Source organism: Rhinolophus sinicus, chromosome 12, assembly GCF_057876585.1.
Source record: "Rhinolophus sinicus isolate RSI-liver-muscle chromosome 12, RSI-T2T, whole genome shotgun sequence".
NCBI classification, from domain to species: Eukaryota; Metazoa; Chordata; class Mammalia; order Chiroptera; family Rhinolophidae; genus Rhinolophus; species Rhinolophus sinicus.
Window position 1 is genome coordinate 51,634,331 of NC_142512.1, and position 15,337 is coordinate 51,649,667.

Here is a 15,337-nt window from a genome sequence, read left to right on the forward strand (position 1 = left end):
GGCCAGGATTCCCACCACCACAGATGCTTCCCTTTCTCCCACATTCCACATCCCATGCAGCAGGAAGTTCGGTTGGCTCTACTCCAAGTTTTCCAGAATCCCACCACCATTCCTTTGCATTTCTACTGCTGCCATTCTGGCTGAGCCACCACCATTTCTGGCTGGTTTTCCTGCTCCACCCCTGCCCCTGGCAGCCCTTTCTCAACACAGCAGCCAGAGCAAGCCACCCACTGCTCAAAACCCTGCAGAGTTCTCTCTTTCCGCACAGCAAGAATGAAGCCCTCACCGTGGCCTCGAGGCCCCATGTATGTGGCCTGAGTGACCACCCCCTGCCCGCCACACCATCTGCCTGGCCAGTGTGGCCAAATATCCCAGGTATGCACCTGCCTCGGGGCCTGCGTCCTGACTGTTCCTTTTGCCTGGAATGCTTTTCCCACAGACACCCGCAGGGCTGACTCCTTCAACTGCCTTGAAGTATTTCCTCAAACACCAGGCAGCATTGTGTAGAGGACAGGACAGACTGGAGCCACAGTGCGTGGGCTCAAGTCCCTTTCCTGCCACTTGCTAGCCCTCCTATACCGTACATGTTAGTTCACCTCTCTGTGCCTCAGTTTTCCTATCTGTAAAATGTGGATAATGACATTGATTCATAGGGTTATGATGGGGAAGAAATGGCGTCCTATTTGTGAAGTACTTAGAACCTGACATCGAGTAAGTATGAAATGTGTGATTACTAAAGGAATAAATCAAACGAGGCTGACCTGGACCATACAGTGAAATCGTGCACTCGGCTGCCCACCACCCCCACCACTCACAATCTCTCTCCTCTGGTGGACTTTCACTTTTATTCCACTGCATATGTTACCTCTGACTTACTACATAATTTACCTATTTCTTATGTTTATTATTTACTATTTGTCTCCCCCAAGAATTGCCAGAACCTAAGCTCTAAGAGGGCAGAGACATTTGTTTTGCTCACTGATAGACCCCACGTGCTTAAATAGTGCCTGGCACACAGTAGGCAGTCAGCAACTAATACATTCCCTCACCCCCATATTATAACCATTTTTGCTTACTTTTTTAAAAGAAAAAGAATTTTTTTTCTGATTATATATGTAAAACATGCTGAAAAGCTCCCTTTGTGGGAAGCCAGACATGGTGGAGATACCACACTGAACAAAAGGCATTCAACTGACATCTGGGTATTGGGGTGGGTGCCCCAAAAAGCTGTCTATCAGATAAGGTATATGAATTTCCTATGGATGATGTCACAAGTTACCACTAATGTAATGGCTTAAAACAGCAAAAATCTTTGATCTGACAGTTGGGGAGATGAGAAGTCCAAAATGGGTCTTAACGGGGCTAAAATCAAGGTGTCGACAGAGCAGTGTGCTTTTCTGGAGGCTTCAGGAAGAATCTCTTCCTTGTGTTTTTCAGCTTCTACGGGCTGCCTGCATTCCTTGGCTTGTGGCCCCTTCTGGCCACGCAATCGTGTCACTCTGACCTCTGCTGCCTGCATCACATCTCCTCCTCTGATCGTCCTGCCTCCCTAAGGGCTCTGTGGTTACATTGGACCCACCTGGGTGACCCACCTGGGTGACCCACCTGGGTGACCCAGGAGAATGTCTCCATCTCAGGATCCTAAATTTAATCACATTTGCCTCGTCCCTGTTACCGTGAAGATAAAATATTCACAGATTTCAGGGTTGAGCCCATGGACTTCTGCGGAGAGCCATTATTCTGCCCGCCATGGAAAGAGTCACCTGGCAGTCATTCATTTGGTAAGCGAGTCCAGAAAATCCGACTTCATTAACCCTTAATTACCTTCCTACAGGCCTTATCTCCAGATGCAATCCCCTTGGGGATTAGGACTTCCACATCTGAAGGTGGGGGGACCCAATTTGGTCCATAACAGGGATTCACCTGGGGAACTTGGTCAAAGTACAAAGGCCCAGGCGTTCACCAATGTCCGGGAGGCTGGGCCTGCAGGTCATTCGGCCACATGTCGAAATGGAGACTCAGGGGGACAGAACATGTGAGGTCGTCCCCACCAAAGGTGACACTGGCTGAGGGCTTCCAGGGTCACTTATTCTCTGGCACTTCTAGCCTACGTCTACCTTGCTCCCTCAACCAGAAAAAAGCCCTTGAGAAGCTGGTCACAGGCGTTTGCATGAGTGTGGATGCAGAGGTGACAGCCAGGGGGAAAGGATGGTTCCGTGTTCTACACTGAACGTGAAATAATTATGTATTCAGAAAAAGAACATTTAATTTTAATAAGAAAAAAATTCTAATAAGAAAAGTAACCTGATATCTGCAATGTAAAATAATCTGTATAACATGTATAGGTATAATTTTATCTCATAATTTTCCTTTTAGTGTTAAAAGTCATATGTATATATACATACACACACATATTCACATATGTTTATATTCTACATGTGTACAAGTACACACATATATACACATATGTGCACAGATGTATGGATATTATACATATATATTATACATAACGCTCTGGAGACTATACACCAGATGATTAAGAGTGATTATGGCAGGAAACAACTTTCATTTCTATATAATTTGAATTTATTATTTTTTTGTATAATTAGAGCTTATCTACACGGAGCATGCCCTATTTTGTACTTTTAAAGGTATTTAAAATAATGAAAAATGTAAAACTAGATGGGATAGAGGCACACTGCAGGAAACGTGGAAAATCCAAACATGTATAAAGAGGAAAAGCTTTGCTGTATTTCTATTCTTCTTTCAACATATATTATGTGGCTTACACTGAGTATGCAGTTCTAAGTCCTATTTTCTTACTTAATATTATATTGTGCGCACTCGTTGCATGTATATATTTTTAATGGCTGCATACTATTCCTTTGTGGATATGTCACCATTTATTCCTCCATTCCACCCCCATCAATTCCCCTCACCTCCCATTAATACCTTAACTACTTCAATGAGAAATTGTGGCTTTCAGAGTCCCCAGTCAATGAATGTATAGCTGGAACATTTCATAGAATATCCAAGTCGCTGCTTTATTAATATAAAGAGGGCACAGACCAAAGCAAATCGATATCTCCGTGAAGCATTCTTGGAGGAGCAGAAGCCCTTAGCATTGTGACCTGCCCTGAGCTATTCTGATCATCTCACTCAGGTTTTTATGACCCTTCCACCCGGACCCCTGCCTTCCCATTTCCTGGCAGCTGCCTGAGCAGAGCCAACTGGCCTATTAGCTCATGAAAAAAAAAGTTTGGGATAAAAATAAGGTTGGTATATGAGCTCAATAATTTTCCCAAAATAGACCTTCCTGGGCCTTGCTGTCCATCCCTATGTATGACAATGTACTATTTTGCCTACCAAAGATGGTGTGTGGGTTGGACCAGAAATGCCAGGAGACAATGGAAGAGAAGAGAGAAGAGGGGGCCTCACCATTTTAACGGAACGTCTAAGCAAAATACTGATGCCTGTCGGCAGCTGCCCTGGTGCACAAGGGAGGGTGGGAGCTGGGGAAGCTGTGGGGGCACATGCTCAGGGACAGCCCTCCCCTGCAGCATGGCATTTTACACCCAGTTAGCCACTGTGACGACGTATTTCTGGTGGCACAGGAAGCGCACTGACCTACTCTGCTTTGGGAGCAATACCATAACGCAGGTAATTCTGAAATAGCTTGCCCGCCCTCGGAACAAAACCTTGTGCGTTGAGCAGAATCGGGGAGAAGAGGTTAATGGAGGGTTGACTCACAATCTTAGGTTTCAAAGACGAGGGTTCAGTGGAGCCCTTTTGTAGCAGTTTTTACCTCGAAACTTCGGCCTCTCCACCGGGAGGATTAAGTTACCTCCTGCCCAGAGCAGTCCTGGTACCCAGGAGGTGGGATGCCGGGTCCTACCCTCAGGGAGTTATAATCTGTGAGTACATCCTGAAGAAGGAAACTTGGGAAAACCCAGCCCAGTGTTTTGGGGCTCTGGATTCAGCAGTTTCTGATGACCTTATTAGTGACGGCCCATTGGACTTCGGAATTCGTTAGGATTCTACTCATAAGGCACATATAACATCCATTGTTTTGGGGACTACGTACCCAGAGCTGGATAAGACAGTCTGTGTGGTCACGGGGGTCTCAGTCTAGAAGGAAAACAGACATGAAAATGAGTGATTACAGTGCAAGGAAGGAGTAAGCATACTCATGTTCATTTGTTCATTCATTCATTCAGCAACTACTGTCTGCTGTGCGCCAGGTGCCACGCCATGCCAGGGATTCCGTGTGTCATGACAGATATGGCCCTTGCCCCCATGGAGCATAGCCTAGTGGGAAATACAGCCATTGAACAAATAATAACATGGTACATCTTTGATTTTCATTTGTGACAAACCCATTGAAAGACACAGAAGGAGGTGGGAGTATAATATACGAGAGCGTGTGAGCTGGGGTGTGTGCACACACCCTGCGCCTCCACCAGGTTCTGACCTTTGACCCCTCTGATCCGACAAGTCCTAGCTGCTTGATGCTGGGGTGGAAACCGCGGCACGAGCAAAGCAAGCCCTGGGCACCTCTGCCTACACGTGGCTGAAACATCTGGAGTGGCCAGAATAAGAAGATAGGAGGTACACGGAAAACAGCGCTAGCAGGGGAAGCAAAAGACACCAGCTGTCACAAAGCAGCTGCGTGGTCTGGATTCCCCACACACAGCCCACTCCATCCTGCTCCTGCTTCTTTGCCCCCTTCTCCCCTCCCTCGGCTCCCCCCACATCCTCTAATGCATATGAGGAAGCTCCGCCCACAGCCTCTGCAGCCAGAATGCTTGGGTTCAGATCCCACTAACCTGCCTCAGTTTCCTCCTCTATACAATGGGGATAATAGCAGGGCCTAACCCTCAGGGTGGTTGTTAGCATTAAGTGCTTTAATAGAACAGTGCCTCACACCCGGCACGCGTCATACACATGCAAGCGGCTCCTCTTAATATTTGTTTTGTGTGATGGTTAGTTTTATGTGTCAACTTGACTGGGCCACAGGATGCCCAGATAGCTGGCTGACCATTATTTCTCAGCGTACCTGTGAGAATATTTCAAGAACAGATTAGCATTTGAATTGGTGAACTGAGTAAAGCTGTGGGCCCTCCCCAGTGTGGGGGGGCCTCCTCCAATGCCCTGAGGGCCTGAATAGAACAAAAAGGCAGAGGGAGAGAGAATTTCCAGTCTGTCTGACGGCCTGAGCTGAGACATCCATCTTCCTCTGCTCTCGGCACTCCTGGTTCTCAGGGCTTCAGACATGGCCTGGCATCTTCACCACCAGGTCTCCGGCTCTAAGGCCTTCAAACTACACCACTGGCCTTCCTGGGTCTCCAGTTTACAGACCGAGATTGTAGAAAATCCCACAGTCAGTCTGCATAATCATGTGAGCCAATTCCTTGTTGTCTGTCTGTCTGTCTGTCTGTCTGTCTGTCTGTCTGTCTGTCTGTCTATCCATCCATCCATCCATCCAACCACCTACCTACCTGTCTACCTACCTTCCTATCCACCTATATCTGCTATTGCTTCAGTTTCTCTGGTTAACTCTAATATATGTTACTTCCCCTTCAGATCAATGTGACTTTGCAGGTAGCACACAGTGACTCATGGCTTCTTAGATGTAGCATTTAGTGATTGCAGCCGTGATTCTCACACTTGAGTGTGCAGAATCCCTGGGAGGGCCTTCCCCAGACTTTCTGATTCTGTTGGTCCAGGGCAGAACCTGAGCATGTGATTTGGGGACCAGACCACACTTTGAGGACCCTGGACTACACTAACTACTCAGACTTTCAGTGCATAAATCTATAAATGGATCCAATATAAGCACATACAATGTACCCGCCCTGTGTTAGGAGGTTTCACATATCATGTGTTTTTTGTTTTTTTGTTTTCACCATAACTCAGCAAAGCTGGATTCTTCCCCTTTTTCACAGATGAAGTTACTGATGCTCAAACTACATGACTTGCCCAAGGTCATGTGACTTGTAAGTGAAAGAGCCTGGTCTTGAACTCTGATCTCTGGGTGTCAGATTCAGTGTTCTGCTTTCTCCACTGCTTTTTGGATAGAGACACTACCAGGAGGAGCCTAGAGAGGAAGAGAAATCTGTCTGGAGAAGGTATATCCCTTGGCAGATAAGAGATTTTCCTGTGTGACGGTTATTGCAGACATGATAGAAACACACCCAACGTCAGGTCCAGGGGGGCTCAGCCAGCTGACAGCAGAGCCAGGACAGAATCGGCCACACATCGTCCCTGGTGGCTCTCCAGGGCTACGAGGACGGATGCATAGCTCAGACGTGGGCAGCTCCCTGTGGCTCAGGAGCAGTGCCCCGTGGCCTGAGACCCCAGGCTGAGCTGAACAAAGTGAGCTGTTTCCGAGCCTCTCCTCCATCCCTGCCCTTCCTCGCAGCAGAACACAGGTGTTGCCCATTAACAGGAGAGCAGCACTAATCTGAAGGAAACGCTCAGCCATTAAGGCCTTGACACTGACTGAGCTACAATTTTGACAAATAAGACACAAATGCACAAGGTGCCAAGAGCCCCACTGTCTAGTCACAGCTGCTGGCTCTAGTCAGGAACAGCAGGGAATGGGGGCTTTGGCCAAAAGGAGGGGGCCCCACCAGATGTCACTCTACCAGCCTTTCATCTGCAAGGAGCCTGGAGGTGCTTTGTGAGCCGGGCCTGGGCCCACGGGAGCTGTTGGCCTGGAGGAGGGGATTTGGGGGGTTGGCAGACTCCAACCCTACCACCAGTGCTTAATCTCACCTGCAGGGTGGCAAGGCTCCCCCCAGCCCTGATTCCAAAAGCCTCCAGGATGCTGATTTGCACGTGATTTGCATGCTGAGGCTGGAGGTCCCCTCCTCACCTCCCTACCCCTTTCTCTGCAGTCCTTTTCTCTGTCGAGGTGAGTTGGAGCAAGACTGAACTGTGAGAGAAGTGTCACTTTCTCTCTTATCCTGGTGACTTGTGACTACGCATACAGCACAGCAGGGCTGATAGAGCAGAAGGAGGTAGTGGCAACCCAACTGTTACCTGGGGACCATGTTAAAATACAGATTCTGATTCATCGGTCCTGGTGTGGGTCAGAGAGCCAGCATTTTTAACAAGCTCCCAGGTGATGGCGAGGTCCCACACTGCACTTGAGCAGCAAGGCTGAAGTGCAATGATTCTCAAAAACATGGCCCTTGCTGGAATCCCCTGGGCACTTGAATAGTACGGATATCCCAGAGCTTTCGATTTAATTGATCTCGCCTTGTCCACTGGGTGGTTCCATCATTCAGCAAGTTTGGGCTCCCCTGCTATGCAGGAATGGAGTCTGGCTGTGCAGACAGGCAGAGCTGAGCTCAAGTTCCTGGCGCAGTGAGCCTCTATATATCCATCTGTAAAACGGGTCAACAATAGGGTGCTGCCCTCCCACTGCAAGGAGACAGGTGACTCAGGAAACTCATTAGAGAGTAACCACCCAGCCAATCATACTAATATTAAAAACTAGATTACTACAGGAGAAAAGCCTCTCCCCTCATCATTTCAGGAAGGCACGTTGGCTAGTGAGGTGGAGAGTACCCCATCTGCATTTCCAGTTTGACATATTGGGTTGCTAGGACAGGGTCTTTTCTGTGATGCAAAAAAAGAAGGGATTCAGGAAAAGGACTTTTTCCTGGTGAAAAAGCATCATCATGGCCCTTGTTAATCGAGCTTTCTTCCTTGGCAGAGAGGATGGAGAGGAAGAGAAAACTTTTATTCCACAGAAGGGCATCTGCCAGTTTCCCACTTGGAGATGGGATTGAAATAGCTTTTCAGATCCTACAGTTAAGCTGACACATGTGGCCCCCTCCAAGCCGCCGCTCAGTTCCCTCCCCATAGCAGTTATCTAGACTCCAACAAAACGGCTCTATCTCACCACAGCTTGCAGCTGTCTCCCTTCACAATAGAGAGAGGCTCAGCCCCAAAGAGAGCCCTGGGGGAACAGCATCAGAAAAACAGACAGGCTGGAGCGCGGTGTGGGGAGGAGGGGAGGAGGACAGGGCCATCAGGCCGGCTGGGACATTGTCCTCCAGTTGGTCAGCCTGCACCCAGGGGTGCTGTGACATCATGGGGCATATGGGGTGGGGTTGCACCCAGGGGGGCATGGGGCCAAGGCTGAGAGTAATCTGAAGATAACACAGCTACAAAAGCATCACTTAAAGCTGTGGAAGGTAAATGCCACTTCTGGACCAGGACTGTTCCCTAGGTTGGAATGAGATGAGTTATTACCCAAGGAAATGAAACTGCTAATAAATTCAAAAGCAAAGCTGAGGGAAGTTAAACTCCATTTTTAAAAGGGAGCTGGTGATTTATAAAGTGCCCTCACTCCTTGCCTCCTGGGGCTCCACCAGCCCTCCCTGTCCTCTGTTCTCACACACAGGTCAGCCCCTGACCCTCTGGACACATAGCCTCCCCCCCCCACCCCATTGCCTCTGGCTGTTATTTTTTCCCCTTCTCCCTGTGAGCCACTTCCACCCGCATAGGAACATAAAGGCTGAAATCTGGGACAACCGGTATCCAGAGTTAAGTCCCCAAGGAATGGCCAGGAGGAAATTTGTCTTCCTAAGAAGTCCATTCCGACTTTTGAGCCAACAGATTACAAGTAGAGCTGGCTACGAATAGGCAATCAGGCTGTGGAGTGTGGCACCGGGCAGGGGACAGCTCCTGCAGAGTCACAATCAACTTAGCCGGTCAGTGGCTGCCTTCAGAAAGCTGGCCCTGTTTTGGGAAGCTTGCTGCCTGCATTTTCATCCTCCCTCTGTGTATTCTAATCCCTCTTGGCTCCGTTCCCCAAACCCTGGCCCCTTTATCTCTACTCCCCTCCTTCCGTGCCTGATAACGTCAAGCCCCCATGCCTGGATTCATTGCCCATTTTTGGGGGTGATGGGCTAGTGATGTCACTGGTTGCGGTCTGTGGGCCTTCAGGTGGGGAGGACGGGAGCAGCAGGTGCCCAGGAAGAGAACAAAGCTCTTATGCTATCATCCCTAGATCATGGAAAGCAGGGCGGGGGTGGAAATGGAGGTGGGGCAGATAGAAGACTGCAGCCATTCCCAACCCTCAGAGCTCAGCTAGAGAAAGTGGAGAGACATCCCCCAACCCCCCTCCCCAAACTCCTACTCAGGCCCCACACTCTGACCTGAATAGTGATGGTTTAAAAAGCCTCCTGAGTCACAGAGGGATTCAGTTTCCCCAGTGGACCATTTCCACAGCCTGTCCCATGCCTCCCACACCTTCTGATTGTGTGACATGAAGGGAGGCTCACCGTGGTCAGCTTGTGTTCCCACCTCCAACGAAATCGGGCTCCGGGGCTCCTCCTCGCAGTCTGGGTTCTATAGGAAGTCCTAGTGCAGAGTGGCTTTCAGAGCTAACCGGTAATAGCAGCTTCTGCAGCTTCCCTGAGCGTTTCTGGTCCCTTGGTTCCAGCCAGGCACCAAGAGGAAAATGTCGCATCCATATGAAAACAAAGGCTCTATCCAGCAAGCTCTCCTGTCTGAAAAGCCCACTTCACCTGAGTTTCAGGTGATTTGTCCAGAGCCTGAATTCCGTAGACAAGTTAGGTTCACCTGGACTTAAGGTGCCTCAATTACCTGAGAACTTTTCATGTTTATGAGTGAGGGAAGTTAAACACTAGCTCAAAGCAAATTCAGAATTCTGACTTTGGGGGCCCTGCAGCCCCTCCTGTGCAGGTTTGCTTCCTACCCACAGAATGGGGAGGGGAAGGAAGAAGTCCACCTGCGGCATCACGGGGCGAGGAGCGTCAGGTAACCACAGAAGAGGAGACAGAGGAGACCTGACCCATCCCCGGTGCTGCGTTTTGCCTTAGTTTCTCTTTCAGGATCTGCCAGCAAAACAAAAGAAACTGCCTAAGAGCAACTCCAAAGAAAGGTGGGAGAAGAAAGCAAGAAAATCTTTATTATTGATTGTTTATACCCAAGGAAAGAGAGGAGAGGATTCCCCATAGCCCAGCCAGGAGGTGAAGAGTTAATCCTATAATCTAGTCTGCCAGAGAACTGGGCAAGTACTGGAGCTGTTTTCAAAGCAAAGTGTGCGTGCTGAATGCTTGATGCTCCCGAAGCTGAGGAGCCGGAGACCATTTGCAAACATTCACTGAGAGCCCAGGGTGTAGAGCCCTTGTTCTCAAGGCCTCGTGGAATTCGAAAGTTCCCAGGGGCACGCCTCTATCTTCTATTCCAGAATGGATCCCTCCCCTTTCAATTTCTTCTGTCTGCCCACTCCCCTCACCCAGGCCACAGCTCCCTGTTGCTCTCGGAAAAATACCTGCAAATGTCTAGTGACCTTTTCAGAGTTAGACCAATTACACTCGGCTGAAACAGCTTCAGAATTGCCAAGTAGCACATGCAAACTCTCCTAATTGTCTGAGTGAGAGTGAGAGCAACCTGAGAGCAACCGTTCTGTCCCTGGCTATCTGTGGGAATCACCTGGAGAATTGTTGAAATGACTGGTGCCTCAGTCCCACCCCCGGAGAAGATGGTTTCATGGGTATTGGAGGCAGTGCCATTTTTTTTTTAAAGCTCTTCAGATGACTTAAACATGCAACAAAGTCTGAGACCCACTGAGCTGGAGTATTTAGGGTTTTTTAATTGTTTAATGGTGAGTCCTCTAGCTGAAACTGATTAAACTTGATGCTCTGCTAATGGGATCAAGACACACTTAGATTCCATTTGCTGGGAAGGCTGCCATCTTAAAGCAAAATAATGACGGCAAAGTTTTCATATGGATATTATTTTAATGGATTCTAATGAGAGTTGGTACAAGGGGGTGGACTCTGCACAGAATACAGTCTTCACTGAACTGTTATTTAGCTGAAGGGAGAGGCACCAAGGGGAAGTTATAAGCATTTCTTGAGTGTCTGTTGTGTTCTAGAAACTGCTTGTAAGGCTATGCTGATATCTCATTTATTCTCTTCAACCTTGTACCAGATAGATATTATCCCCATTTTATAGATGAAGAAACTGAGGCTTAAGATTGCACAGCTACTGAGTGTTGGGAGACAATATTCCTTGGGTCTCTCACATTTCTGTTTATCTTGCAAGAAGAGATATGGACTACCATTGTTCTGATCTTAATAAGTATATTTGCATCGTGAACAGTTTTGGAAGACATAATGTCACCCTCTGGAGCAAAGGTTTGGCATGTTTACTGTCCTTTATAAAAGCTTCAGGTTCCCTAAGCTCAGGGTTCCTCTCTTGTAACCCATCCCACTGTGGGTGTACAGGTGTCACCTGGGTGTCTGCATTGCCTTATAGGAACTGTGTGTGCCTTGGGGAACTATTGTAAAAACAACGATACATGGCCTACCACTGGTGCTGTGATAAACTGTCCTGTGTCTCTAACCCATGAATCTCATGCCTTCTGCCAGCTTCAAGACATGGTGGCAGGCCAGGCTAACTTGTTAATGTGTGGTGCATTTGGCATCTTAATCTAAATCTGTTTCCCTTGAAAGTGTGTGCACGTAGCAGACGGATAAGCAAGAGGTGATATTCAAACAAAACGAAATACATACTCCCAATCGATGATTGCTTTCCCTCTAGATATAAAATAATTATACAAAATAGTTGTCGCTCCCCTTTCTATGAGATGAATAAACAAATTCAATCTATATCAAGAATTGAAAGAAATACAAAACTTGGGCATGATATGGTACCCTAGTGGTTCCAAATTCCACCTGATTTTAAGCTCAACTAAGCTATCTCCTCTTTGCTCTCAAGAATATTCCACTGGATCCCACCAAAACCCCCTTCCCAGAAAGGGAAGGGGGTCCTCCAGGCTTTGAGAAGCAAATCTGGGTTCAGTGCTGGGTCCTTGCCTCAGCACCCAAAACCCACGTACCCTATTGTCATCAGAAGCCTCTCACCCCCTCTTACCTACTTATTTTCCAAATTAGAGAGAAATTGCTTTTCTTCTGGTGGTAACACTGACGGCCTGCCTGCCCCTTCATTCGTGACCATTTCTCTTTGAGGTCAGAATTTTTAAGACAGATTATAATCATCTTGAGTCTCTTTCTCAGCCCTTTTCTTACCCAATTCTTTACTTAAACCAATTAAGTTACTAGGTAAACGTAATTTTGAAAGGATTGCTTCTTTTTAGTACTAATTACCTTATCTTTTTTTTTTATAATCCGATGTTTTATTAAATGTGTATAGGTGGATTACCTTCTCTTCTAATGAACGAGAATTTAATATGCAATGGTGATTTCTGGTAGCACGTTCTGTATAATTTTAGCTATTAATTATAATTATTAAAATTATTAAAACTAACTACTATTTATGTGCCAAGGACTTTTAAAGTGCTTTATAAAGCATCTTAAGCCTACTCAACAACCCTAAAAGTATTTTCACTAGAAGAAGCTGGGGTTACAAGGAGGTTAAATGGTTTGTACATGAAGCTAGTAAGTGGCAGAGTTGGAACCCAAAGCCATGTCTATCCCGCCCCAAAGCTAAATATGTTTCTCCTACACACAACTGCCCTTTATTGAGATATGCTCGTAATTCACATAGCGTACAATTCACCCATGTAAAGTGTACAATTCAGTGGATTTAATATAGTCTCAGATACGTGTACCATCACTGTGGTCAATTTTAGAACACTGTCATCACCTCCAAAAGCAACCCTGTACCCTTTAGTTTCCCCTTTCCATCCCCTAGTCCTCCCCACTCCAGCCCTAACCAACCTCCTTTCTCAGAGTCTTTTGTAAAACAAAACAAACCTTTTTTTTAATCAGAGTATATTTATATGCATTTGTAAAGTATATGTATATGCAAATTGTAAACCCTGTTTGGGTTACTGAGAGGTTGAGCTGAAAACAAAAAAGCCTTGTTCCTTCTCTCTGATATTCAACAAGTTTGCTTATTCTCCCCGCCTTCTGCCTAGAAGCCACTGTGAAGAACCTCAGAAGAGCCCCCAGGGACCCAGGTGGCTTTGTTACTCCATTTACTAGTTGGTCCTCGGAACTTGGCGTTGGGTTTGGGTTTCTGGTGAAAGGGAAGGGGATCCCAGAAAATGTCTTCCAGCCTGGACTCAAGCCTCATATCTCATAAGCAGAGAATAGCCCTCCCTATTTCCTTCCAGACACAGCCTATCCTCCTCGAGAAGCTCCTCAGTCCTTCGGGGAGGGCTGGCTCCTTGGGGATGTTGATCTTGTCCAAAGAAGGTTTTGCCAGCACTGGCCTAGGGCAAGCCAGACTCTACAAGGTGTTTGATGTACCTATGTGTTAATCTGGGTTCCAAGCAAGAATTCACGTGCTTGGAATTTAGCTGGGAGGTACAGGGACCCTTGGTGGAGGGTCAGGTGGGGAGGGTGTGGGAAAGCCACGCACAGGAAGTCAGCTACCGCATGGAAGACTGGCTGTACTCTAGGAGACACACACCTCAGAGCCATGTCATCTGGGGGACAAGGCGGTAGGGCGTTTTAACACCAAGTCCCAAGAGTCCTTGGTTATGGGCCACTCCCAGAAAGTCTTCATTCCCTAGCTTTTCTGGGGTGCTATGATCATGTGGGTTCTACACTTTTGGAAGAAGCCCCCAGGCAGAGAAGCACAGATACTGGCCGCTGAAGGTCGGCCAGAATACACAAAATGGTCAGGTCTGAGGGAATAAGGGTGAGCACCCAGTGTCTGCTACGGCCTGGCCCCATTCTAACTCCTGCATGTGTGTGCATGCACATACATGTACACGCATACACACCCACACACACATACACACACAGACACACACGAGGCACTGAGCAGGATGGGAAAACGGCCTCCGTAGAGCATTCCTCCATCCCCAGGCTCCACTCTTGCTGACAATTGTCAGGAGCAACAAAAAGTTCATTAACAGGTTTACCGGAAACCAACTGGTAAAGAACTACGTTTTTTACTTCCAAAACTAGAGAACTGCTCACCGGGCTTTGCAAGGAGTTTGGAACCCCAGACAAGATAACCTAGGGGTGGGTGTTGCTCCAGGACAGAAGACGAAATGAGCTCCATCCCTTTGGGGACAGAGGCAGAGGCCTCAGATTTGCAAATCTCATCAGAGAGTCTGGCTTCCAAGCTGCCGCCTGACTGGCCCTGCTTTACCAGCGATCACAGGCTTTGGAGGTTCAGGGCTGGCGGGCAGCTTGGCTGAGCTGGAAAGGTCGACCACCTGCCATGGTTGATTCTTCCAAAGCTGAGTGCCTGGAGGCCTCCAGGAATGGAGTGAGACTTTGGAGTTCTGGGGGCCCAAGTCCATGTCTACCTTGCTGCTAGTTGGCAGGTTATTCATTCATTCACTCACTCACTCGTTCATCTTCTGTGGATCAGGGGTTGAGGATACCATGATAATGAGACACAGTGATAAACATGCAAACCCTTCCCCTTTCAGAGACGTAAGAGCACGTGGGAGTCCAGTACGGTCCAGAACCCCTAACGTGTCCCCTTTGCAGCCCCAGGCATGTGTGATTTCAGGTCTCGGCTATGTCAGTAAGCTACACACTCCATTAGGGGAGAAATCACGTTCCTGTTCACCGCAGTTTCCTCATAACCCAGCATTATCCTTAGCACATAGGAGGCTCAGTAAATATTTGTGAATGGACGGATGCATGGCTGTGTACTTTGAGCAAAAGGCAGATACTTGTACATATTTTAATGTGTTTCTATGTCTATGTTTGGGTGTCAGTGCACATGTTTCTGTGTCTCTGTGTCATTGTTTTATAACTGAGTGTGCATCTGTATGTGTGCATTTGTGTGCACACGTGTGCATGTATGTACATCTGTGTGTGCATATGTGTGTGTGTGTGAGAGAGAGAGAGATTCTTTAATAGACATGGTCTTCCCTTCACAATATTTCAAGAGAATGAACAATTTTGCTTCCTCGTATCGGACTCCATACACCCAATCTGCATTTTCCACACACGTACAGCTCCCCAGATTTTCAAATATTTATACTCCTACATTTAAAATCTGTGAGATTTTCTCTCTCTTTCTCACCCCCTGCGTGCTTGTACTCTCTCTTTCCCTCCCTCTTTCCCTCCCTCCCTCCCTTCCCTCCCTCCCTCCTTCCCAGCCAACAGCCCTCCCTCTCTTTTCTCCCAGACATATATATGTTGATGAAGAATCTCCCAGACCCAGCCATACTTTTCACATCCAAACTGGGGTCACTGAGGGTCACGCGCCCTCAGACAAATCCTGAATGATGACTTCAGCCAGGATGGGGCATAGAGGCTCCAGCTTCCCTTCCCCAAACCTCGGTAGCTGAGGGTCCGCCCTCTAGGGAAGGTTTCCTCAGCTGTGGCAGAGCTTCTAAGGAGGAGGAACTAAT

The 15,337-nt window shown here is 47.6% G+C and overlaps 1 long non-coding RNA gene across 2 annotated transcripts in view; it reads right to left on the reverse strand.

Moving 5' to 3' along the window:
- Window positions 1-15,337, reverse strand: part of LOC109451871 (uncharacterized) — a 64,893-nt gene that overhangs the window by 24,679 nt on the left and 24,877 nt on the right. For both annotated transcript variants that reach the window (XR_012492227.2, XR_016022988.1), the window contains exon 2: window positions 4,085-4,128. This is a non-coding gene — a long non-coding RNA (uncharacterized LOC109451871). The remainder of the gene's footprint in view (window positions 1-4,084; window positions 4,129-15,337) is intronic.